The 27500-nt window shown below is 48.1% G+C and overlaps 1 long non-coding RNA gene across 1 annotated transcript in view; it reads left to right on the top strand.

Annotated features, from left to right (window-relative positions):
• Positions 1-27500, top strand: part of LOC129693888 (uncharacterized) — an 81058-nt gene that overhangs the window by 15956 nt on the left and 37602 nt on the right. The window lies entirely within an intron of this gene.

Below are 27500 nucleotides of genomic sequence, written 5' to 3'. Positions count from 1 at the left end.
CTCTCTCTGCCCCTCTCTCTGCCCCTCTCTGTCCCCTCTCTGCCCCTCTGCCCCTCTCCCCTCTTCTCTCTCCCTCTCTGCCTCTGCCCCTCTCTGCCTCCCCCTCTCTCTGCCCCTCTCTCTCTCTTGCCCCCTCTCTGACGGCCCCCTCTCTGCCCCTCTCTCCCTCTCTGCCCCTCTCTCTCTCTCTGCCTCTCCCCCTCTCTCCCTCTCTCTCTCTCTCTCTCTCTCTCTCTCTCCCTCTCTCTCTCTCTCCCTCTCTCTCTCTCTCCCTCTCATTCCCTCTCTCCCTCTCCCTCTCCCTCCCCTCTCCTCTCTCTCTTGCCTCCTCTCTCTCGCCTCCCTCTGCCCTCCCTCTCTGCCTCTCCCTCTCTGCCTCCCTCTCTGCCTCCCTCTCCTGCCTGCCCTCTCTCTCTCCCTCTCTGCTCTCCCTCTCTCTCCACCCTCTCTGCCAGTGGGTACTGATGGCTGTCAGTATGTCAAGCTGATATTCCAGCAGGTACACTGCCTCCTTGGTATTCCACTGACACATCTCAGAGATACAATGCCAGCCACCTTTTCCCTCTGAGCTACTCAACTGACAGTGTTGTGTCTCCCAATTACCTGGGACTGGCTAACATGAGTGCTGTAATCTACCCCCCCCCCCCCTGCAGAGCTGCTAGATTCACACACACAAACCATCAGACTCATTCAATTCCATTCCATTAATTGTGTTTCCAGCACTATTCTCTGCTCTCAGATGGAGCAGAAATAGATTGCTAACCAGTTTTCTCTGCAGCACAAGCCAGATTAATTCAAGTTACACGATGGTATTATGGTTGTTATTGGGCTTCAAGCTTGATCTGTGTTTGAGGAGCTGATCATGGACTTTAGGAGGGCACATCATCCGAGGACGTAACACTCCATTGAGTATAAATGGTGATCCTGTGGATAGGGTGAACTGTTTCAAATATCTGGGAGTCCACATCTCTGAGGATATGACATGGTCCATCACACGCCTCAGCACTCGTGAGTAAGGCAAGGCAGCGCCTTAACACCTCAGGCAATTGAGGAAATTCAGAGTGTCTCCGAGGATCCCCCAGTGCTTCTACGCAGCGGCGGTGGAAAGCATCTTGTCCGGGAACATTACCATCTGGTTCGGGAATTGCTCTGCCAAGGACAAGAAGGCTCTGCAGAGAGTAGTGCGTTCGGCCGAACAAACGCACTATGGGAACTTCACTCACCCCCCTGCAGGAACTATACAACAAGAGGTGCAACTCCAGAGCAAACAAAATTATGAGAGACCCCTTCCACCCCTGCAACGGACTGTTCCAGCCGCTACGGTCAGGCAAACGCCTCCGTTGCCATGCGGTGGGGGCGGAGAGGTTGAGAAGGAGTTTCTTCCCAGAGGCAATTCGGACTGTAAACGCCTATCTCACCAGGGACTAACTCTACTGAACGTTTTTCCTTCTATTATTTATTATGTAAAATAATATGTGTGTTATGATTGTGTTTATAATTTGTTTGGTTGTTTTGTTGTTCCGCGAGCATTGCCACTTTCATTTCACTGCACATCTCGTATGTGTATGTGACAAATAAACTTGACTTGACTTGATCTGTGTTGGAACGTTATCTGTTGATTGCTGTGGTCCCACAGTGTAGCTTCTGTTGCCAGCTTGTGTTTGTGACGGGGCGACTATGTATTGCCTTTGCTGCCGTGTGTTGAGGCAAGCTGTCCTCTTGAGCATTGAATGGTTACAGTTTGTACTCTGCTCTTGTTGATTTACAGTCAACAGTCAACTCAGGAATAGTTGCTTTCCGAGAATTATATCTACTATAAATTCAAATTCACACATGCACTGACTACACCGCCCAACACGGACTTCCATCTGTATATATGTATATAGCGCCGCAGAATTGTGCACCTATTCCACCCCCCATCTCCCTCTGTTTTTTGTTTTTTCTGTTGTTTTTTGTGCTAAATTGTACGTATGCACTGAGTACAAGCAGCTTTCAGTTTCACTGTACATGTATAGTGACAATAAATGGCATATCTATCTATATCTATATCTAATACCGAACTTGTCTCACTCCGCACCCAGGGGCGGGATCCCCTGTGCAGTGATTGGAGGAGGGAGGCGTGCCTAAACACTCTCGGCACAGGCCTGCACCTCATCAGGATCACATCCAGGATCCATCCCGGCTCTCGGCGGCTTCCGCGTCCCGCCCCGGGGGGGTGGCCAGAGACGTCGGGAGCCGGATGGGAGCGGTACCCCAAGGCCCACAGCCAGCGCAGAGAAGCCAGCTCGCTCAACTCTAACCTGTCCCGCCAGGTTAACCTACAGCCCTGCCTGGACTTGGCGGGAAATAGGGCCCAGTTTTACAGTTTTACAGCCTGAGCTGGTGTCCATCAGTCCGGGCAGGGCTGTAGATTAACCTGGCGAAACAGGCAGAGTTGAGCTGCATTTAGGGCTGGATTGAGCCTCCGAAGCCTCGCACGCGTGTGTGTGTTTGTGTGTGTGCGTGCGCGTGGCAGCCAATAACTTGTCTTCCCCCCCCCCCCCCCCACGGTCCCCCCCCATATTTTGATAGCGATTTCCCATGCCTGCCCGCGCCCAATCTTGCATGGCATGCAACAAATTAGAGGCAGGGAGGCAGACTTAATCTGGAGGCAGACTTAATCTGGAGGCAGACTTAATCTGGAGGCAGACTTAATCTGGAGGCAGACTTAATCTGGAGGCAGACTTAATCTGGAGACAGACTTAATCTAGAGGCAGACTAAATCTTTCAACCTCTGTGGCATGTTCCTGTATTATCCTCCCATTCCCTTCACCTCCAGCAAACTATTGATCTGTTTTAAGAGATTTCAGTGCCCGACAAGGTTGAAAGGGTTCAGAGAAGATTGACGAGGTTGTTGAGGGTGTGTGAGATTGAGTGGGCTGGGTCTCTATTCCATGGAGCGCAGGAGGATGAGGGGTGATCATCGCTGTACGGCAGCAACTGTGCCACCGCTTGATGGGCTGAATGGCCTAATTCTGCTCGTATTATGGGGAGGTGGATGGGTGCAGTGGATAGGCTGATGATGTGTTGAGGAGCAGAGTGCTTGGCTCGGGGCCCAATGCCCTGTTTCTACACCGTAAATTGCCAAAGATGTCAACAAAATAGAGAGAGTACAGAGGAGATTTACTGGAATGTTGCCTGGGTTTCAACAACTAAGTTACAGAGAAGGTTGAACAAGTTAGGTCTTTATTCTCTGGAGTGCAGAAGGTTAAGGGGGACTTGATAGAGGTCTTTAAAATGATGAGAGGGATAGACAGAGTTGATGTGGACAAGCTTTTCCCTTTGAGAATAGGGAAGATTCAAACAAGAGGACATGACTTCAGAATTAAGGGACAGAAGTTTAGGGGTAATATGAGGGGGAACTTCTTTACTCAGAGAGTGGTGGCGGTGTGGAATGAGCTTCCAGTGGAAGTGGTGGAGGCAGGTTAATTGGATAAGCTTTTCCCACAGAGTAGGGAAGATTCAACAAGAGGTTCGGACATGATTTGAGAATTAAGGGACAGAAGTTTTAGGGGGAATTCTTTACTCAGAGAGTGGTGGCTGTGTGGAATGAGCTTCCAGTGAAGGTGGTGGAGGCAGGTTTGATTTTATCATTTAAAAATAAATTGGATAGGTATATGGACGGGAAAGGAATGGAGGGTTATGGTCTGAGTGCAGGTAGATGGGACTAGGGGAAAATAAGTGTTCGGCACGGACTTGTAGGGCCGAGATGGCCTGTTTCCGTGCTGGAATTGTTATATGGTTTATATACTGCCAGCATATCATTTGAGGTTTAATGGATGGGATGATATTTTATTTCACCAGCTTCTTATTTGTAGCAGCATGGTGCATCGCTCCAGCGTGCAGTTGCTATTGTCAGATCGCAGGGAGGGTTTGTCAGGGGCAGGTACAGTGACACATTCAGCAGTCAGATGAGGACATGAGTTTCCATAGAAACAACTGGAGCTTGTGGAGTGGCTCGGCAGAGCTGCAGTTTTAAATCTGTAGAGAGGAACTGCGCACTTATTGGTTTTGTTCTGAAGAGGCAGCGAGATGAACTCCATGGGCTCCGACTGCAGAATGGGAGAGCTGGCTGACATTTGGTGCAGTCAACTCCTATATTTGGGCTATTGTGTGCAGTTTTCTTATAGAAACGTACAAAATTCTTAAGGGGTTGGACAGGCTAGATGCAGGAAGATTGTTCCCGATGTTGGGGAAGTCCAGGACAAGGGGTCACAGCTTAAGGATAAGAGGGAAATCCTTTAAAACCGAGATGAGAAAAACTTTTTTCACACAGTGGTGAATCTTTGGAACTCTCTGCCACAGAGGGTAGTTGAAGCCAGTTCATTGGCTATATTTAACAGAGAGTTGGTGTGGCCCTTGTGGCTAAAGGAAATCAGAGGGTAGTTGAGGAGAAGTTCATTGGCTACTGATTGGATGGAGAGTTAGATGTGGCCTTGTGGCTTGAATGGCAGGGCAGGCTCGAAGAGAAGGAAAGGTACTCCTGCACTAAGTTGGATGTTTCTGATCATATTCAATGGCGACAGCAAATACCTCGAATGGCCATGGCCTATTTCCTAATTTCGGGGAGACTAAGCGGAGGTTGGGCGATAGAAACATAGACGAATAGGTTCGCTCACAGCCGACAAGGCGCATTCGTCCCCTTCCAGCCCTGCACCATGTGGCTCAGCAATATCAACATCCCCCTCCCATTCCAAATCCGACTGTCTCCTGTCCTGGGTCTCTCTCCATGGCCATAGTGAGCAACACCGGAAATTGGAGGAACAGCACCTCATATTCCGCCTGGCCCTGCAAGTCCGATGGCGATGAACGTGAATTCTCCCAGTTTTACTAGCCCTTGCTGTCTCAGACCATTCCTTAACCCTCGAGCTGGTTTCTCCTCCCATCACCCCCACCCATGGGTCTTTCCTCCTCCCTTTTTCCTTCCTTCTCCCCCCCATCTGTCTGAAGAAGGGTTTCGGCCCGAAACGTTGCCTATTTCCTTCGCTCCATAGATGCTGCTGCACCCGCTGAGTTTCTCCAGCATTTTTGTCTACCTTATGGAAAGGCTATTGACCAAAATAGAGAACTTTTAGTTCTTCTACATAGACCCCTTGAAGATTTCAGTCATTTGCTGTTTGTGTCACTTTTACTTAATTGCCATCCAACATCTGGATATGTCCATGACTATATGATCATTAACTAGAGCATTCACCACACTTGCCAACTGCTGTGTTACATCTGGTGTGCCAGTTGATTATATATACTTTTCCCGTATGCGCTGCTTGTCAAATGAAAACTGCTCATTTAATTGTACAAATGATTTGCGAGTTCCTCTGGATTGTGGATTTATCTTCTTATCTCCCATATAACAATTCCAGCACGGGAACAGGCCATCTCGGCCCTTCTAGTCCGTGCACAACACTTACTCTCGCCTAGTCCCATCTACCTGCACTCTCAGAGGGAATTGTGGCAGGGAATTCCACAAATTCACGGGACTCTCTGGGTGAAAAACGTTTCTTCTCACCTCTGTCCCTAAATGGCCTCTCATTGAAACATACAAAGATTGTTAAGGGTTTGGACACGCTAGAGGCAGGAAACATGTTCGCCATGTTGGGGGAGTCCAGAATCAGCGCGCGCGCAGGCACACACACACACACACACACACACCAAACCAGGCCATGCCACGGACATCTCATAGAAACATATAACATTCTGCACGGATTGGACAGGCTAGAGTCAGGAAAAATGTTCCCCATGTTGGGGGAGTGTTGTACAAGGGGTCACAGTTTAAGAATAAGGGGTTGGCCATTTAGAACGGAGATGAGGAAACATTTTTTCTCACAGAGAGTGATGAGTCTGTGGAATTCTCTGCCTCAGAGGGCGGTGGAGGCCGGTTCTCTGGATGCTTTCAAGAGAGAGGTAGATGGGGCTAAATAGTCCTAAATGGCCTCCCCTTTATTCTAAGACTGTGTGGCCCCTGATTCTGGACTCGCCCAACATTGGGAACATTTTTCCTGCATCTAGCTTGTCCAGTCCTTTTATAATTGTATATGTTTCTGTAAGATCACCCCTCATCCTTCTAAACTCCAGTGAATACAAGCCTAGTCTTTTCAATCTTTCCTCATATGACAGTCCTGCCATCCCAGGGATCAAGCAGACGGTGTGGCTCCTTGATAATGCTGGCTGCCTTTTTGATCGCTTCAATGGTGGTCAAGGGGATAGGATGGAATGGGGATGTGAGGACTTTCATATGAAGAAAGACTGGATAGACTCGGCTTGTACTCGCTGGAATTTAGAAGATTGAGAGGGGATCTTATAGAAACTTACAAAATTCTTAAGGGGTTGGACAGACTAGATGCAGGAAGATTGTTCCCGATGTTGGGGAAGTCCAGAACAAGGGGTCACACACAGTTTAAGGATAAGGGGGAAATCTTTTAGGACTGAGAGATGAGAAAAACATTTTTTTTCACACACAGAGAGTGGTGAATCTGTGGAATTCTCTGCCACAGAAGGTAGTTGAGGCCACACAGTTCATTGGCTATATTTAAGAGGGAGTTAGATGTGGCCCTTGTGGCTAAGGGGATCAGGGGGTAATGAGAGAAGGCAGGTACGGGATACTGAGTTGGATGATCTTTAAGAGAGAGTTAGATGTGGCCTTTGTGGCTAAAGGATCAGGGGGTATGGAGAGAAGGCAGGGATGGGATACTGAGTTGGATGATCAGCCGTGATCATATTGAATGGCGAATGGTGCAGGCTCGAAGGGCCGAATGGCCTCTACTCCTGCACCTATTTTCTATATCTTTCTCTGTGAATAATATTGCCAGAAACCATGGGATTGGGCAGAGATTCTGGTTCGGGTGAAACCGATAGATCACCTGTGAATAATCTTGCCTGTAAGCCAGCCTAGGTCAGAAACCATGAGGCTTTCTTTCTCTCACGGAATGGAGATTGTTTCTCCACTCAACCCAGCGGGAATCCGGGATTTCACAGTCGATTTCTTCTCATTCTTTAATCCATCTTCCATGAAATTGTATTAGATAATTGACAGCAAGCACAATGTTTATTGTAGCGTGAGTGCTGTTCAATCTGATCCTGCATGTCCATCCGTCTTGTGATTGTCGGTGTTGCTGGAAAAGTATTATTTCTTGCCTGGGCACAAGCTGAAGGAAATGCCTGCATTTCTATAGCGCCTTGTTTCCCCAAAGTACCTTCCACCCCAGGCAGTCTGGTCACGGTTGTACTGAGACAGACCGTCCAACCCCTTAAGTCCATCGTTGGCTCTGACCTCCCCACCATCGAGGAGATCTATTTATCGCAGTCGCTGCCTCAAAAAGGCTGGCAGCATCATCAAGGACCCACACACCATCCTGGCCACACACTCATCTCCCCGCTACCTTCAGGTAGAAGGTACAGGAGCCTGAAGACTGCAACGACCAGGTTCAGGAATAGCTACTTCCCCACAGCCATCAGGCTATTAAACTCCTCAAACAAAACTCTGAACATTAATATATATTCAATGTTATATGGACAGACTGATCTCTTCTGTATTTATTTATGCCTACATACAGCCCATGTACATTTGTATCTCGAGCATGTGGTATATAGTAGAAAAGAATTAACACGAAGGAGGACACAATACATAGAGTAATTGGAAAGAAACGGTGAAGAATATGGAAATTTAATCTCCAAGTAGATTTTAAAATGGATAAAGGAAGCCTGTACAGTTAATGAGGGTTTTAGGAGCAGCATGTTCTTGATTCCCATGTTCTAATAAGTTTTCATAACAAGAGGATTTCAGTATAGGAGTAAAAGAGGTCCTTCTGCAGTTGTACAGGGCCCTGGTGAGACCACACCTGGAGTATTGTGTACAGTTTTGGCCTGTTGGCCTTCATAACAAGAGGATTTCAGTATAGGAGCAAAGAGGTCCTTCTGCAGTTGTACAGGGCTCTGGTGAGACCACATCTGGAGTATTGTGTACAGTTTTGCTCCCCTAATTTGAGGAAGGACATCCTTGTGATTGAGGCAGTGCAGCGTAGGTTCACCAGATTGATCCCTGGGATGGCGGGACTGTCATATGAGGAAAGATTGAAAAGACTAGGCTTGTATTCACTGGAGTTTAGAAGGATGAGGGGGGGGTTCTTATAGAAACAGATAAAATTATAAAAGGACTGGACAAGCTAGATGCAGGAAAAATGTTCCCAATGTTGGGCGAGTCCAGAACCAGGGGCCACGCACACAGTCTTAGAATAAAGGGGAGGCCATTTAAGACCGAGGTGAGGAAACATTTTCACCCAGAGAGTTGTGAATTTGTGGAATTCCCTGCCACAGAGGGCAGTGGAGGCCAAGTCACTGACGGAAATGCCTGCATTTCTATAGCACCTTGTCAATCTTTCCTCATATGACAGCCCCGCCATCCCAGATATCAATCTCGTGAACCTACGCTGCACTGCCTCAATCACAAGGATATCCTTCCTCAAATTAGGAGACCAAAACTGTACACAATACTCCAGATGTGGTCTCACCAGGGCCCTGTACAACTGCAGAAGGACCTCTTTGCTCCTATACTGGAATGAGCTTCCAGTGAAAGTGGTGGAGGCAGGTTCCTTTTTATCATTTAAAAATAAATTGGATAGTTATATGGATGGGAAGGAAATGGAGGGTTATGGTCTGAGCGCAGGTAGATGGGACTAGGGGAGATTATGTTTTCGGCATGGACTAGAAGGGTCGAGATGGCCTGTTTCCGTGCTGTAATTGTTATATGGTTATATGGTTATACTCCACTCCTCTTGTTATGAAGGCCAACAGGCCAAAACTGCACACAATACTCCAAGTGTGGTCTCACTAGGGCCCTGTACAACTGCAAAAGGACCTATTTGCTCCTGTACTCAACTCCTCTTGCTATGAAGGCCAACGGGCCAAAACTGTACACAATACTCCAGATGTGGCCTCACCAGAGCCCTATACAACTGCAGAACTGTGTATCTAGGTTGTGGAGCCAGTCGGGGCAGGCTTTACAAGACGTGGTGTTACGCAACGTTAGTTTAAATAATGACCTCATTATGAGCCTGTACCCTGTGATAGTGATCAGAATACAATCAGATTTTACTTTTAGATTGTGGCAGAGGAAACCGGTCCAACATCATTATTTTTTACATCGAGGTAACTGGCTAGATTCGAACAGTTCGAACTACAAGGCCTTCTACGCCCGAACCTCCAGACCCAGAAACAGCTTCATTCCCAGAGCTATAGCGGCTCTGAACCGGCCCTGCTGAGTGTCCCCCCCTTGGACTGTCTCCCTCAGATGGTCACGACACTGCGTGAAAGTGAATGGTATGTTAGCTTTCATTGCAAAAGGATTTGAGTCTAGGAGCAGAGAGGTTCTACTGCAGTTGTACAGGGTCTTGGTGAGACCACACCTGGAGTATTGCGTACAGTTTTGGTCTCCAAATCTGAGGAAGGACATTATTGCCATAGAGGGAGTACAGAGAAGGTTCACCAGACTGATTCCTGGGATGTCAGGACTGTCTTATGAAGAAAGACTGGATAGACTTGGTTTATACTCTCTAGAATTTAGGAGATTGAGAGGGGATCTTATAGAAACTTACAAAATTCTTAAGGGGTTGGACAGGCTAGATGCAGGAAGATTGTTCCCGATGTTGGTGAAGTCCAGGACAAGGGGTCACAGCTTAAGGATAAGGGGGAAATACTTTAAAACCGAGATGAGAAGAACTTTTTTCACACAGAGAGTGGTGAATCTCTGGAACTCTCTGCCACAGAGGGTAGTTGAGGCCACAGTTCATTGGCTATATTGAAGAGGGAGTTAGATGTGGCCCTTGTGGCTAAGGGGATCAGGGGGTATGGAGAGAAGGCAGGTACGGGATACTGAGTTGGATGATCAGCCATGATCATATTGAATGGCGAATGGTGCAGGCTGGAAGGGCCGAATGGCCTCTACTCCTGCACCTATTGTCTATGTTCTATGTTTCTATGACACAGTTTATTTGACATCGGTTGGAAGCTGCATACCAAATCTCGTTACACTGGTGTGCAATGACAATAAAACATATTATTATTAAGATTCAACAGCAGAGCTAGCTGCGGTGAACTGGCAAGGTAGTTTGTGGGACTGCAGCATACAGTGGCAGGCTTTGTACAAAGATAAAACACTCGGCATCTCAGATGATACAATTATTGTACAGCTTGATTTTTAACCTTATAGCCTGAAAATGAAAAGAAGTAAAGGGAAAAAGTGAAAAGATAGCTCGTAAAAGAACAAAGGAAAGGCCTCTAAAGTGCCAAAGTAGTGTGGCCCACCTCACCCAGCCCGGCATTTCAATTTCAATTTAAATTTGTGTTACATAGAAACGTAGAAATTAGGTGCAGGAGTAGGCCATTCGGCCCTTCGAGCCTGCACCGCCATTCAATATGATCATGGCTGATCATCCAACTCAGTATCCCGTACCTGCCTTCTCTCCATACCCCCTGATCCCCTTAGCCACAAGGGCCACATCTAACTCCCTCTTAAATATAGCCAATGAAATGGCCTCAACTACCCTCTGTGGCAGAGAATTCCAGAGATTCACCACTCTCTGCGTGAAAAAAAGTTCTTCTCATCTCGGTTTTAAAGGATTTCCCCTTTATCCTTAAGCTGTGACCCCTTGTCCTGGACTTCCCTAACATCGGGAACAATCTTCCTGCATCTAGCCTATCCAACCCCTTAAGAATTTTGTAAGTTTCTATAAGATCCCCTCTCAATCTCCTAAATTCTAGAGAGTATAAACCAAGTCTATCCAGTCTTTCTTCATAAGACAGTCCTGACATCCCAGGAATCAGTCTGGTGAACCGTCTCTGCACTCCCTCTATGGCAATAATGTCCTTCCTCAGATTTGGAGACCAAAACTGTACGCAATACTCCAGGTGTGGTCTCACCAAGACCCTGTACATCTGCAGTAGAACCTCCCTGCTCCTATACTCAAATCCTTTTGCAATGAAAGCTAACATACCATTCACTTTCTTCACTGCCTGCTGCACCTGCATGCCTACCTTCAATGACTGGTGTACCATGACACCCAGGTCTCGCTGCATCTCCCCCTTTCCCAATCGGCCACCATTTAGCCATGCTATTGTTGTACGAATTCGGTAGAGGATGTCCATGTCTTGAGAAATTGATCTGTTTTTTCCGCCAAAGACAAGCCTAATGTTTTCCAAATGTAGAGTCTCGGATATGTCTGTCATCCACATCTTCACTGTAGGGACTGTTGTCTGTTTCCAAAATTTAAGTATTATTATTTTTCGCCTTTATCAGGCCATAGTTGAAATAATGTTAGCTCAGAACGGGCTTCTGACATACCTAGTGTGATCAATATTAGCTGCGTAGGTTCACCAGGTTAATTCCCAGGATGGCGGGACTGTCATATGCTGAGAGAATGTGGAGCGGCTGGGCTTGTACACTCTGGAGTTTAGAAGGTTGAGAGGGCATCTCATTGAAACTTATAAGATTGCTCAGGGTTTGGACACGCTAGAGGCAGGACACATGTTCCCCATGTTGGGGGAGTCCAGAACCAGGGGCCACACACACACACACACACACACACACACACACACACACACAGTTTTAGGAATAAGGGGTCGGCCATTTAGAACGGAGACGAGGAAACACTTTTTCTCACAGAGAGAGTTGTGAGTCTGTGGAATTCTCTGCCTCGGAGGGCGGTGGAGGCCGGTTCTCTGGATGCTTTCAAGAGAGAGCTAGAGGGCTCTTAAAGATAGCGGAGTCAGGGGATATGGGGAGAAGGCAGGAACGGGGTACTGATTGGGGATGATCAGCCGTGATCACATTGAATGGCGGTGCTGGCTGGAAGGGCCGAATGGCCTCTACTCCTGCACCTGTTGCCCCCTTCTAGAAACAAAATAAATGTGAGACGATTGCTGCTTGGTTGAACTTTCAGTCTGTTATTCGTCATAGGAATTTTGTAATCCAGAGAATTTAGCAGAGAGTAGGGGCTTTCAAAATGGCCTCTCTGACCGAACAGTGGTAGAACAGTGGGCCAATTGTCTGGTGTGAGGAGTGTGTAGTTGGTGCCTCCATTGAACCGACTCGGGCTCTGAGGGGTTGGGGGAGAGAATGAGTGGGAGGGAAAGGCGATAGATGGGATCTGTAGTAGATCGTTATCTCAAAGCGACTTTGAGTTGAAGGGAAAAAGCCACGCACTTTGCAATGAGGAAACATCAAAGTGCGTTTATTCCTGAGCCCTGAGCCCTCTGCTTGGGTTCAGCCTTAAATCTGTGGGAATTCTGTGCTTGTGAACGTAACAGGGTCTGGATTATGCGGTGGAAATCTTTACGAAATGGGCACAAATGGATGTGTGTTCAAATCCCGTATAATGTGACTGGTTGTGTGTTGACTGTCTCCAATATTAATAGGTGTTTCTACAACTTTGTAATTGTGTGTGTGTCCTAATCTTGGGTGGGAGATTACGCCAAAGGCCCATCTATCCACCAGGTCAAAGGAGAAACATGTGCGGCCAACTCTCGTTCTTCAGTAAAGGGCCTGTCCCACTTGCGTGCGTTTTGGCACGACCAAACGGGAAGCGGAGTTCGCGCTAAGTACGGGCGTGACGTCATTTGCGTCCTGCTGACCAATCAGCTGGGGAGGAGGCGGGCCGACTGAATGTGGGTGTCGGCCTGTGACATCATCGCGCAACGCCACGCGCTAGGCGTACGCCGTCCAGACGCTGTGTACGACCGCAATGCCCCTGCGTGCCGACAGGCCGTTGGCACGTGAACTTTTCAGACACTGCAGGAATTTGGGAGCCCCGCACGATATCGGGACCAGTCCCGCACAACTCTGCGCTTGTAAGTGGGACTGGCCCCGCACGGCCATACGGTGCCCGTACGCCTCAACTGACCACAGGGTCGCGTAATTTGCCAGCCAAGGTCGCGCAAGTGGGACAGGCTGTTAAGATTCAGTTGTGACTTGTGAGCTGTTTTGGGCCTGGTATCTGGGGAAGGATGTGTTGGCGTTGGAGAGGGTCCAGACAAGGTTTACCAGGATGATCCCAGGAATGATAGGGGTTGGTCAATGTATGATGAGCGTTCGATGGCACGTGGCTGCTACTCACTGGAGTTTAGAAAGGGTGGGGACCTCATTGAAACGTACCAATGTTTCACAGTCTCCGATGACCTCTCTTGGACCCACAATACCTCTACTCTGATCAAGAAGGCTCACCAGCGTCTCTTCTTCCTGAGGAGACTGAAGAAGGTCCATCTGTCTCCTCAGATCCTGGTGAACTTCTACCGCTGCACCATCGAGAGCATCCTTACCAACTGCATCACAGTATGGTATGGCAACTGCTCTGTCACCGACCGGAAGGCATTGCAGAGGGTGGTGAAAATTGCCCAACGCATCACCGGTTCCTTGCTCCCCTCCATTGAGTCTGTCCAAAGCAAGCGTTGTCTGCGGAGGGCGCTCAGCATCGCCAAGGACTGCTCTCACCCCAACCATGGACTGTTTACCCTCCTACCATCCGGGAGGCGCTACAGGTCTCTCCGTTGCCGGACCAGCAGGTCGAGGAACAGCGTCTTCCCGGCGGCTGGCACTCTACACAACAACGTACCTCGGGGACTGCCAAACACCCCCCCCCCCCCCCCGGACACTTATTATTATTTATTCAAATCATTTGCTATGTCGCTCTTCCAGGGAGATGCTAATGCATTTCGTTGTCTCTGTACTGTACACTGACAATGACAATTAAAATTGAATCTGAATCTGAATCTGAAAAGCCTGGATGTGGAGAGGATGTTTCCACAAAACACTGTACCGACAACACCCATAGCCGGGATTGAACCCGGGTATCTGGTGCTGCAAAGCCGTGACCATTGCTGTGCCACTGGGGCAGCCTTTGTTTCTACATGTCCCATCTGTGCTCTAGGCTGAAGGCTTTGACCACACGTACATCAATACGTTCACAGAGAGATCGAGAACTTGCCACCTTCCTGTACTCCTGCCATCATGCAGGGGGGACATTGGCAGTGAATGTACTTGTATAGAAACATAGAAACATAGAAATTAGGTGCAGGAGTAGGCCATTCGGCCCTTCGAGCCTGCACCGCCATTCAATATGATCATGGCTGATCATCCAACTCAGTATCCCGTACCTGCCTTCTCTCCATACCCCCTGATCCCCTTAGCCACAAGGGCCACATCTAACTCCCTCTTAAATATAGCCAATGAAGTGGCCTCAACTACCCTCTGTGGCAGAGAGTTCCAGAGATTCACCACTCTCTGCGTGAAAAAAGTTCTTCTCATCTCGGTTTTAAAGGATTTCCCCCTTATCCTTAAGCTGTGACCCCTTGTCCTGGACTTCCCTAACATCGGGAACAATCTTCCTGCATCTAGCCTGTCCAACCCCTTAAGAATTTTGTAAGTTTCTATAAGATCCCCTCTCAATCTTCTAAATTCTAGAGAGTATAAACCAAGTCTATCCAGTCTTTCTTCATAAGACAGTCCTGACATCCCAGGAATCAGTCTGGTGAACCGTCTCTGCACTCCCTCTATGGCAATAATGTCCTTCCTCAGATTTGGAGACCAAAACTGTACGCAATACTCCAGGTGTGGTCTCACCAAGACCCTGTACAACTGCAGTAGAACCTCTCTGCTCCTATACTCAAATCCTTTTGCAATGAAAGCTAACATACCATTCGCTTTCTTTACCGCCTGCTGCACCTGCATGCCTACCTTCAATGACTGGTGTACCATGACACCCAGGTCTCGCTGCATCTCCCCCTTTCCCAATCGGCCACCATTTAGATAATAGACAACAGGTGCAGGAGTAGAGGCCATTCAGCCCTTCCAGCCAGCACCGTCATTCAATGTGATCATGGCTGATCATCCACAACCCAGTTCCTGCCTTCTCCCCATATCCCCTGACCCCACTATTTTTAAGAGCCCTATCTAGCTCTCTCTTGAAAGCATCCAGAGAACCGGCCTCCGCAGCCCTCTGCGGCAGAGAATTCCACAGACTCACAACTCTCTGTGAGAAAAAGTGTTTCCTTGTCTCCGTTCTAAATGGCCGACCCCTTGTGAAGAAGGGTTTTGGCCCGAAACGTCGCCTATTTCCTTCGCTCCATAGATGCTGCTGCACCCGCTGAGTTTCTCCAGCACTTTTGTCCACCTTCACTCGCTTTGCAGCTTGCTGGAGTTGAGTCCAACATCTGAGTGAATGTTTCCCAAGATCACATGCTGCACGCACTGGTTTTGGAACTAAACCTCGGGTCCACATCATAAAGCCGGTGACCTTTGCGTGGAATTTGCCGGAATGATTGGGGCTGTTGCCGGAAGCCTTCAGCCACAATAAATGGGAGTTTGTTCCAATCTGCATTCCATTGTCATGTGTAGAAAGAGAAGGCTCTGATTCATGGTGTGATGTGATTCTGCAGCTGAGTATTGTCTCCAGCAGTCCTTCCTAATCTCATTACAGCCATGCCAAGCGATTTCCATATCAAATCCATTCAACCAGGCTGACTTAATCCATCAAATTCAAAGCAAGGAATGTGTGCAGACATCAGCAAGACAGTTGGTGAAGTCACAACTTGCCCACCTGAGTACTCGGCTTGTACTCGCTAGAATTTAGAAGATTGAGGGGGGGATCTTATTGAAACTTACAAAATTCTTAAGGGGGTTGGACAGGCTGGATGCAGGAAGATTGTTCCCGATGTTGTGGAAGTCCAGAACAAGGGGTCACAGTTTAAGGATAAGGGGGAAATCTTTTAGGACCGAGATGAGAAAAACGTTTTTCACACAGAGAGTGGTGAATCTTTGGAATTCTCTGCCACAGAAGGTAGTTGAGGCCAGTTCATTGGCTATATTTAAGAGGGGGTTAGATGTGGCCCTTGTGGCTAAAGGGATCAGGGGGTATGGAGAGAAGGCAGGTACGGGATACTGAGTTGGATGATCAGCCATGATCACATTGAATGGCGGTGCAGGCTCGAAGGGCCGAATGGCCTACTCCTGCACCTATTTTCTATGTTTCTATGTTTAAGCTCATCAGCGCCTCTACGTCCTGAGAAGATTACGGAGAGTCGGTTTGTCGAGGAGGACTCTCTCTAACGTCTACAGGTGCACAGTAGAGAGCATGCTGACCGGTTGCATCGTGGCTTGGTTCGGCAACTTGAGCGCCCTGGAGAGGAAAAGACTACAAAAAGTAGTAAACACTGCCCAGTCCATCATCGGCTCTGACCTTCCTTCCATCGAGGGGATTTATCGCAGTCGCTGCCTCAAAAAGGCTGGCAGTATCATCAAAGACCCACACACCATCCTGGCCACACACTCATCTCCCCGCTACCTTCAGGTAGAAGGTACAGGAGCCTGAAGACTGCAACGTCCAGGTTCAGGAATAGCTACTTCCCCACAGGCTATGTAGACAGACAGACAGACATCAGCATGAGAGCAGGTGAAGTCAACCCTGGCCTCAACTTGCCAACCATGAGCATTAAGGCAGAGACCAGGTGACAAAGTCACGGAGCTCAGAGTCGCAGAGAGATACAGCACAGAAATAGGCCCTTCGGCCCAAAGATCCTATCGCGAGCAAGACTGTCCACTTGATGAAAAAGACATAGTACGGTCATGGGCAGATTCCTGGGTCATTTTCAGCCCCATTTCTAGTACATAGAAACATAGGCAATAGGTGCAGGAGTAGAGGCCATTCGGCCCTTCCAGCCTGCACCATTCGCCATTCAATATGATCATGGCTGATCATCCAACTCCGTATCCCGTACCTGCCTTCTCTCCATACCCCCTGATCCCTTTAGCCACAAGGGCCACATCTAACTCCCTCTTAAATATAGCCAATGAACTGTGTGGCCTCAACTACCTTCTGTGGCAGAGAATTCCACAGATTCACCACTCTCTGTGTGTGAAAAAAATGTTTTTCTCATCTCGGTCCTAAAAGATTTCATAGAAACATAGAAACATAGAAATTAGGTGCAGGAGTAGAGGCCATTCGGCCCTTCCAGCCTGCACCATTCGCCATTCAATATGATCATGGCTGATCATCCAACTCAGTATCCCGTACCTGCCTTCTCTCCATACCCCCTGATCCCTTTAGCCACAAGGGCCACATCTAACTCCCTCTTAAATATAGCCAATGAACTGTGGCCTCAACTACCCTCTGCGGCAGAGAGTTCCACAGATTCACCACTCTCTGTGTGTGAAAAAAAATGTTTTTCTCATCTCGGTCCTAAAGGATTTCCCCCTTATCCTTAAGCTGTGACCCCTTGTCCTGGACTTCCCCCAACATCGGGAACAATCTTCCTGCATCTAGCCTGTCCAACCCCTTAAGAGTTTTGTAAATTTCTATAAGATCCCCTCTCAATCTTCTAAATTTCCCTCTTATCCTTAAACTGTGGCCCCTTGTCCTGGACTTCCCCAACATCGGGAACAATCTTCCTGTATCTAGCCTGTCCAACCCCCTTAAGAATTTTGTAAGTTTCTACCGTAAGTACGTACCGACCAGGGTGATTGGGGGTCAACATGGACTCGATGGGCTGAAGGGCCTGTTTCTGCGCTCTCTCTCTCTCTCTCTCTGTCTAAAGGCTAAATGGTGTGGGGTGATGTAACATATGAAGCCATGGATTAAAAGCTTGGTCACAGTTTATTGTTTTATGTGGCAATGATGAATAGTGATAGTTCCCTCCGTTCAGCAAAATCTGTAATCGGCGAGTAACCAACATTTAAATGTTTCTTCATTGTATTTCTCCACGACAATTGGGTTGCAGACGGCACTGTTACTGGACCCACCTGAATTAGATTGGCTGAGAGCAACAGCTGAAACAGCCGTGCTATCCAGCCGGCTGCCATCTCCCACTGGTGATTGATCGCAATGACTGCTTAAATTGCCTTTGATCCGTCCTGCAGCTCGCTGCTGGAGGCTGTCTTTGTGATGCAAGAGTCTTTACATCAAAGCTCAGAGGGAAAATTGGTTTACCAATTTACAATGAAAGATCGCAAAGGGTGGAAGTCGGAGCCAATCTCTTGTTGTACGAAGAGTCTGATGTGTGAATGGGGAGCAAATCCTACCTCTATCCTCTTGTAGGAAGGAGAAAAACATTTTCCACACACACCGAGAGTGGTGAATCTGTGGAATTCTCTGCCACAGAGGGTAGTTGAGGCCACACAGTTCATTGGCTATATTTAAGAGGGAGTTAGATGTGGCCCTTGTGGCTAAAGGGATCAGGGGGTATGGAGAGAAGGCAGGTACAGGATACTGAGTTGGATGATCTTTAAGAGGGAGTTAGATGTGGCTCTTGTGACTAAAGGGGTCAGGGGGTATGGAGAGAAGGCAGGTACAGGATACTGAGTTGGATGATCTTTAAGAGGGAGTTAGATGTGGCCCTTGTGGCTAAAGGGATCAGGGGGTATGGACAGAAGGCAGGGATGGGATACCGAGTTGGATGATCAGCCATGATCATATTGAATGGCGAATGGTGCAGGCTCGAAGGGCCGAATGGCCTCTACTCCTGCAACTATTGTCTATGTGCGTGGCTCCTGGTTCTGGACTCGCCCAACATTGGGAACATTTTTCCTGCATCTAGCTTGTCCAGTCCTTTGATAATTGTATATGTTTCTATAAGATCCCCCCCCCTCATCCTTCTAAACTCCAGTGAATACAAGCCTAGTCTTTTCAATCTTTCCTCATATGACAGTCCCGCCATCCCAGGGATCAATCTGGTGAACCTACGCTGCACTGCCTCAATCACAAGGATGTCCTTCCTCAAATTAGGGGACCAAAACTATACGCAGTAATCCAGTCCTGGCAGCATTCTCTGGCATTTCACAGGCAGCGTGAAGTTGTGCTTGCCCCTGCCATACGATGAAAGTCATTCTGTTTGGGGGAAATGACACCAGAGAATTTTGCCAGGACTGGAGGGCTTGAGTTATAAAGAGAGGCTGGTAACACTGAGACTTGTTTCCCTGCAGCAGAGGCAGGCGGCTGAGAGGTGACCTTCTAGAGGCATATCAAATCATGAGAGATATGGATAAGTTTTTTTCCCAGGCTTGGAGCCACAAGCTAGATGCCGTCGATTTAAGTTGAGAAAGATTTAAAGGGGTAGATTTTTCACAATATTGAGGGAGTGTAGCGTTTAGGGGCTGATCTCGGGATCTGGGGGTCCTTGTTCATCATTCACTGAAAGTAAGCATGCAGGTACAGCAGGCAGTGAAGAAAGCCAATGACATGTTGGCCTTTATAACAAGAGGAGTTGAGTATAGGAGCAAAGAGGTCCTTCTGCAGTTGTACAGGGCCCTGGTGAGATCACACCTGGAGTATTGTGTGCAGTTTTGGCCTGTTAGCCTTCATAACAAGATGAGTTGAGTACAGGAGCAAAGAGGTCCTTCTGCAGTTGTACAGGGCCCTGGTGAGATCACACCTGGAGTATTGTGTGCAGTTTTGGTCCCCTAATTTGAGGAAGGACATTCTTGCTATTGAGGGAGCCCAGCGTAGGTTCACCAGGTTAATTCCCGGGATGGCGGGATTGTCATATGCTGAGAGAATGGAGCGGCTGGGCTTGTACACTCTGGAGTTTAAAAGGTTGAGAGGGGATCTCATTGAAACTTGTATGATTGTCTGAAGAAGGGTTTCGGCCCGAAACGTTGCCTATCTCCTTCATTCCATAGATGCTGCTGCACCCGCTGAGTTTCTCCAGCATTTTTGTGTACCTAAGATTGTTAAGGGGTTGGACACACTAGAGGCAGGAAACATGTTCCCCATGTTGGGGGAGTCCAGAACCAGGGGCCACACACACAGTTTAAGAATAAGGGGTCGGCCATTTAGAACGGAGACGAGGAAACACTTTTTCTATTTTCTATGTTTTCTATAAGATTAATAAGGGATTGGACACGCTAGAGGCAGGAAACATGTTCCCGATGTTGGTGGAGTCCAGAACCAGGGGCCACACACACACACACACACACACACACACACACACACACACAAAACACACACAAGGGGATACATATTGGGGGAGTCCAGAACCAGGGGCACACACACACACACAGTTTAAGAATAAGGGGTCGGCCATTTAGAACTGAGACGAGGAAACACTTTTTCTCACAGAGAGTGGTGAGTCTGTGGAATTCTCTGCCTCAGAGGACAGTGGAGGCTGGTTCTCTGGATACTTTCAAGGGAGAGCTAGATAGGGCTCTTAAAGATAGCGGAGTCAGGGGATATGGGGAGAAGGCAGGAACGGGGTACTGATTGGGGGTGATCAGCCGTGATCACATTGAATGGCGGTGCTGGCTGGAAGGGCTGAATGGCCTCTACTCCTGCACCTATTGTCCATTGTCTATAAGGCCACTGCCATGGATTGGCTCTGCGACCTGATACCAATAGAGATGGGGGTGAATAAGAGAGAGATCTTGATCCAATTTGCAGCTGATAGTTGATCCAATTGACAGCTGATAGATTTATTTCCAAACTGTTAATAATTAGAAAGTGAACTGGGGCATGTTGCTAGAAATAGATAGTGACACGGAGGTAATATTTACTCGGCTCCCCTTGGAATTGCCATAATAGGTTTGATGTTAGTTATCGCAGCACATATTGGTTGTGTATGTACATCATTTACCTCCATGTTTGTTGCTGAATGACTCTGTGCTGACCTGATTTGTGTTTAAAGCCTTTCACTTTGGGAACAGCAGCAGCAGCAGCAGCAATAAAGTATTTCCCCATTGCCACCTGCAGCAGCCCCTGTTCAGGGATAACCATATAACAATTCCAGCACAGAAACAGGCCATCTCGGCCCTTCTAGTCCATGCCCAACACCTAGTCCCAACTACCTGCACTCAGACCATAACCCTCCATTCCTTTCCCGTCCATATACCTATCCAATTTATTTTTAAATGATGAAATCGAACCTGCCGGCCTCCACCACTTCCACTGGAAGCTCATTCCACACAGCTACCACTCTCTGAGTAAAGAAGTTTCCCCCTAAACTTCTGTCCCTTAATTCTCAAATCATGTCCGAACCTCTTGTTTGAATCTTCCCTACTCTCAGTGGGAAAAGCTTGTCCACTCTGTCTATCCCTCTCATAATTTTAAAGACCTCTATCAAGTCCCCCCTTAACCTTCTGCGCTTCAGAGAATAAAGACCTAACATAGAAACATAGAAACATAGAAATTAGGTGCAGGAGTAGGCCATTCGGCCCTTCGAGCCTGCACCGCCATTCAATATGATCATGGCTGATCATCCAACTCAGTATCCCGTACCTGCCTTCTCGCCATACCCCCTGATCCCCTTAGCCACAAGGGCCACATCTAACTCCCTCTTAAATATAGCCAATGAACTGGCCTCAACTACCCTCTGTGGCAGAGAGTTCCAGAGATTCACCACTCTCTGTGAAAAAACATTCAACCTTTCTCTGTAACTTAGTTGCTGAAACCCAGGCAACATTCTAGTAAATCTCCTCTGTACTCTCTCTGTTTAGTTCTCTCTGACATCTTTCCTATAATTAGGCGACCAGAATTGTACCCCATACTCCAGAATTGGCCTCACCGATGCCTTGTACAATTTTAACATTACATCCCAACTCAATGCTCTGATTTATAAAGGCCAGCCTTCCAAAAGCTTTCTTTACCACCCTATCTACATGAGATTCCACCTTCAGGGAACTATGCACAGTTATTCCTAGATCCCTCTGTTCGACTACATTCCTTAATTGGCTCCCATTTACCATGTACGTCCTTTGCATCCAGCGTTAGCAGTGACTGTTTCCACAGCAACGTGGTTAAGCAGCACTCAGATCTGGGCACCTCTCCTGCTGTGCTGAATGAAGTACAGAGAGCGCACACACACGCACACACACACACGACAGCTTTCTGTATCTAGGGCAGGGTGAGTGATGAGATGCAGCGAGATTCCCCTGTAATGTAACATTTACTACAAGGCCTGACAGCGCCCATCACAGGGTCGACACAAGAAGCCAAGAGTCAAGAGTTTGTTGTCATGTGCCCCTGACAGGACAATGAAAATACATAGACAATAGGTGCAGGAGTAGAGGCCATTCGGCCCTTCCAGTCCGCCACCCTTCCCTCACCACAGAACGGAACATGCCTTTCAAAATTTTAGAAACTTAGAAACAGAGAAAATAGGTGCAGGAGTAGAGGCCATTCAGCCCTTCGAGCCTGCACCATTCGCCATTCAATATGATCATGGCTGATCATCCAACTCAGTATCCTGTACCTGCCTTCTCTCCATACCCCCTGATCCCTTTAGCCACAAGGGCCACATCTAACTCCTTCTTAAATATAGCCAATGAACTGGCCTCAAATAGGGCCGAAACCCAAAGGAAATAGGCAACGTTTCGGGTCGAAACCCGAAGGGTTTCGGGACGAAACGTTGCCTATTTCCTACGCTCCATAGATGCTGCTGCACCCGCTGAGTTTTTGGCTGATCATCCAACTCAGTATCCCATCCCTGCCTTCTCTCCATACCCCTGATCCCTTTAGCCACAAGGGCCACATCTAACTCCCTCTTAAATATAGCCAATGAACTGTGTGGCCTCAACTACCTTCTGTGGCAGAGAATTCCACAGATTCACCACTCTCTGTGTGTGAAAAAAAAAATGTTTTTCTCATGTCGGTCCTAAAAGATTTCCCCCTTATCCTTAAACTGTGTGACCCCTTGTCCTGGACTTCCCCAACATCGGGAACAATCTTCCTGCATCACACACAGAGAGTGGTGAATCTGTGGAATTCTCTGCCATAGAAGGTAGTTGAGGCCACACAGTTCATTGGCTATATTTAAGTTAGATGTGGCCCTTGTGGCTAAAGGGATCAGGGGGTATGGAGAGAAGGCAGGTACAGGATACTGAGTTGGATGATCAGCCATGATCATATTGAATGGCGAATGGTGCAGGCTCGAAGGGCCGAATGGCCTACTCCTGCACCTATTGTCTATGTTTCTATTTTCTATGTTTCTATGTTAACTGATAAAGTGCAAATAACAGATAATAGAAACATAGAAATTAGGTGCAGGAGTAGGCCATTCGGCCCTTCGAGCCTGCACCGCCATTCAATATGATCATGGCTGATCATCCGACTCAGTATCCCGTACCTGCCTTCTCTCCATACCCCCCGATTCCCTTAGCCACAAGGGCCACATCTAACTCCCTGTGGAAGTTAGTGGGCTATTAATGTTCATAGTTTTGTCCGAGCCTGATGGCTGTGGGGAAGTAGCTATTCCTGAACCTGGTTGTTGCAGTCTTCAGGCTCCTGTACCTTCAGCCCGTGTGTGAAGCGGACAGTTCAAGGCTGGGGAGATGCTTGCTGTCTTTGTTTCTCTAGTCACAGGCCTGTGTGTGTTCTCCAGTACTTCAGGATGCCCTGAATCCTTTTTTTGCAACAGACGGCTTTCTGTGGGAGTGTGATCACTGGTGTTGTGGGAGTCAATGCATGCAGCCAGCTCCACAAGGGGAACATTCCCAGCTCACCTGTTTGTTGGTGGCTGGCCCTAAACATCAGGCTAAGGTCACCTGTGGAAACCAAAGTTCATAGAGCAGGGCCTTTACGGAACAAGACACAGTATTTCCGCAGTTCGGGCATCATTTAGTCAACCTACATGTCCCTGTCTCGGGGAGACCAATATGTTCAGTCGGGTTCAGATAACAGCATGTCGGGCGTCTCTTATCCGGGGTGTAATGCCAACTGGCGGAATTCCTCTGTGGCAGGATGGTGGGGTAGAGGACACAGATGTCTTGTAAAATAATCAGGAGTGACAGGAGGAAAAACTTGAGTTGGTGGGATTTGGTTTGTAATTGCCAGGAGCTGGTATCCGCCGACACAGATTCACTCAGTGTGGAAAGGAACGGCAGCTGTTGGCTTATTTATTCCAGTCTGAAATCTGATCAGTCTGAAGAAGGGTTTCGGCCCGAAACGTTGCCTATTTCCTTCGCTCCATAGATGCTGCTGCACCCGCTGAGTTTCTCCAGCTTTTTTGTGTAACCTGCTGGAGTAACTCAGTGGGTCAGGCAGCATCTCTGGAGAGAGGATGGTTGACGTTTCGGGTTTTTATAGAAACATATACAATTATAAAAGGACTGGACAGGCTAGATGCAGGAAAAATGTTCCCAATGTTGGGCGAGTCCAGAACCAGGGGCCACACACACACACAGTCTTAGAATGAAGGGGAGGCCATTTAAGACTGAGGTGAGAAAAAACATTTTCACCCAGAGAGTTGTGTGAATGTGTGGAATTCCCTGCCACAGAGGGCAGTGGAGGCCAAGTCACTGGTTGGGTTTAAGAGAGAGTTAGATAGAGCTCTAGGGGCTAGTGGAGTCGAGGGATATGGGGAGAAGGCAGGCACGGGTTATTGATAGGGGACGATCAGCCATGATCACAATGAATGGCGGTGCTGGCTCGAAGGGCCAAATGGCCTCCTCCTGCAGTCTATGTTATGTTATGCAGAGAAGGTTCACCAGACTGATTCCTGGGATGTCAGGACTGTCTTATGAAGAAAGACTGGATAGACTTGGTTTATACTCTCTAGAATTTAGGAGATTGAGAGGGGATCTTATAGAAACTTACAAAATTCTTAAGGGGTTGGACAGGCTAGATGCAGGAAGATTGTTCCCGATGTTGGGGAAGTCCAGAACAAGGGGTCACAGCTTAAGGATAAAGGGGAAATCCTTTAAAACTGAGATGAGAAGAACTTTTTTCACACAGAGAGTGGTGAATCTCTGGAACTCTCTGCCACAGAGGGTAGTTGAGGCCAGTTCATTGGCTCCTGCACCTATTGTCTATGTTTCTATGGATCGAGACCATTTTTCGGATGCTGCCTGACCCGCTGAGTTACTCCAGCACTTTGCATCTATCTTCAGAAAGGATCTGCAATGCAAATGCTGTTGCCGTGAGTGTGGTTTAGAAGTTGTTTAACCTGTATCTGATCCAGTTTGTTGTTGCCCCAGGACTGTGTGGCGGGCACTGGTAAGGTAATGCATGGGGTGACACGATGGCGCAGCGGTTGAGATGCTGCCTTGTGGTGCCAGGGAACTCGGGTTCGATCCAGACCAAAGATCCTATAGATAGACCACCCGATGAAAAAGACCTAGTGTGGTCGTGGGCAGATTCGCGGGAACTTTTCTGCCCCATTTCCGTAACCGGCTTCCGTCTCCGCACCAAAGATCCCGTAGGATACTAGTGCAGAGACGGAAACTTGTTACGGAAACATCCTCGTATAAATAAAAGTTCTTCGGGAAAATATCTTCTCTATTTCAGAATTTTAATTTATTAACATAAACTGTTCCCCCGCCTGAAGAAGGGTTTCGGCCCGAAACGTTGCCTATTTCCTTCGCTCCATAGATGCTGCTGCACCCGCTGAGTTTCTCCAGCTTTTTTGTGTAACCCTGTTCATAGAAACATAGAAATTAGGTGCAGGAGTAGAGGCCATTCGGCCCTTCGGCCCTTCGAGCCTGCACCATTCGCCATTCAATATGATCATGGCTGATCATCCAACTCAGTATCCTGTACCTGCCTTCTCTCCATACCCCCTGATCCCTTTAGCCACAAGGGCCACATCTAACTCCCTCTTAAATATAGCCAATGAACTGTGTGGCCTCAACTACCTTCTGTGGCAGAGAATTCCACAGATTCACCACTCTGTGTGTGTGTGAAAAAAAATGTTTTTCTCATCTCGGTCCTAAAAGATTTCCCCCTTATCCTTAAACTGTGTGTGTGGCCCCTTGTCCTGGACTTCCCCAACATCGGGAACAATCTTCCTGCATCTAGCCTGTCCAACCCCTTAAGAATGTTGTAAGTTTCTATAAGATCCCCCCTCGATCTTCTGAATTCTAGCGAGTACAAGCCGAGTCTATCCAGTCTTTCTTCATATGAAAGTCCTGACATCCCAGGAATCAGTCTGGTGAACCTTCTCTGTACTCCCTCTATGGCAAGAATGTCTTTCCTCAGATTAGGAGACCAAAACTGTACACAATACTCCAGGTGTGGTCTCACCAAGACCCTGTACAACTGCAACATTGATTATAGAAACATAGAAACATAGACAATAGGTGTAGGATAGAGGCCATTTGGCCCTTCGAGCCTGCACCATTCGCCATTCAATATGATCATGGCTGATCATCCAATTCGGTATCCTGTACCTGCCTTCTCTCCATACCCCCTGATCCTGTTTTGTTGCGTTGTCCACAGACCCAGTGTCCACATTCTGCATCTCTAAACTAAACAAGCTTCTGTGCGTAGGATCTTGCAGAATGGTCATTGTACGTCTGCTTGTACGATAACTGGGACCACACTCCAGAATCTGCCGCTGCGCAAGTTCTCCCCCTGAAAGGTTCGTTAGAGATGCAAGTGCTTTCAGATTCCGATTCAATTTTAATTGTCATTGTCAGTGTACAGTACAGAGACAACGAAATGCATTTAGCATCTCCCTGGAAGAGCGACATAGCAAATGATTTGAATAAATAATAATAAGTGTCCAGGGTGGGGAGGGGGGTGATTGGCAGTCACCGAGGTACGTTGTTGAGTAGAGTGACAGCCGCCGGGAAGAAGCTGTTCCTCGACCTGCTGGTTCGGCAACGGAGAGACCTGTAGCGCCTCCCGGATGGTAGGAGGGTAAACAGTCCATGGTTGGGGTGAGAGCAGTCCTTGGCGATGCTGAGCGCCCTCCGCAGACAGCGCTTGCTTTGGACAGACTCAATGGAGGGGAGCGAGGAACCGGTGATGCGTTGGGCAATTTTCACCACCCTCTGCAATGCCTTCCGGTCGGAGACAGAGCAGTTGCCATACCATACTGTGATGCAGTTGGTAAGGATGCTCTCGATGGTGCAGCGGTAGAAGTTCACCAGGATCTGAGGAGACCGATGGACCTTCTTCAGTCTCCTCAGGAAGAAGAGACGCTGGTGAGCCTTCTTGACCAGAGTAGAGGTATTGTGGGTCCAAGAGAGGTCATCGGAGATGTTGACTCCCAGGAACCTGAAGCTAGAAACATGTTCCACCTCCGTCCCGTTAATGTGGATGGGGGTGTGCGTGCCGCCTCTGGACTTCCTGAAGTCTACAATGAGCTCCTTGGTCTTCTTGGAGTTAAGGGCCAGGTTGTTGTCAGCGCACCATGCTGCTAAGTGCTGGACCTCCTCCCTGTAGGCCAGATCATCGTTGTTGCTGATGAGGCCAATCACCGTTGTATCATCTGCATACTTGATGATGGTGTTAGTACCATGTACAGGTGTGCAGTCATAGGTGAAGAGGGAGTAGAGGAGGGGGCTCAGCACACAGCCCTGAGGAACGCCGGTGTTCAGGGTGAGGGTTGAAGAGGTGTGCTTGTCTAACCTCACAGACTGGGGTCTGTTGGTTAGAAAGTCCAGTATCCAGTTGCAGAGGGAGGGGTCGATGCCCAGGTTACCGAGTTTGGTGATCAGTTTTGATGGAATAATGGTGTTGAATGCTGAGCTGTAATCGATGAACAGCATTCTT

Source organism: Leucoraja erinacea, unplaced genomic scaffold (genome assembly GCF_028641065.1).
Source record: "Leucoraja erinacea ecotype New England unplaced genomic scaffold, Leri_hhj_1 Leri_460S, whole genome shotgun sequence".
NCBI lineage: Eukaryota > Metazoa > Chordata > Chondrichthyes > Rajiformes > Rajidae > Leucoraja > Leucoraja erinaceus.
Note: the sequence above shows the minus strand (reverse complement) of the source record. Positions and strands in the feature narration are given on the sequence as shown.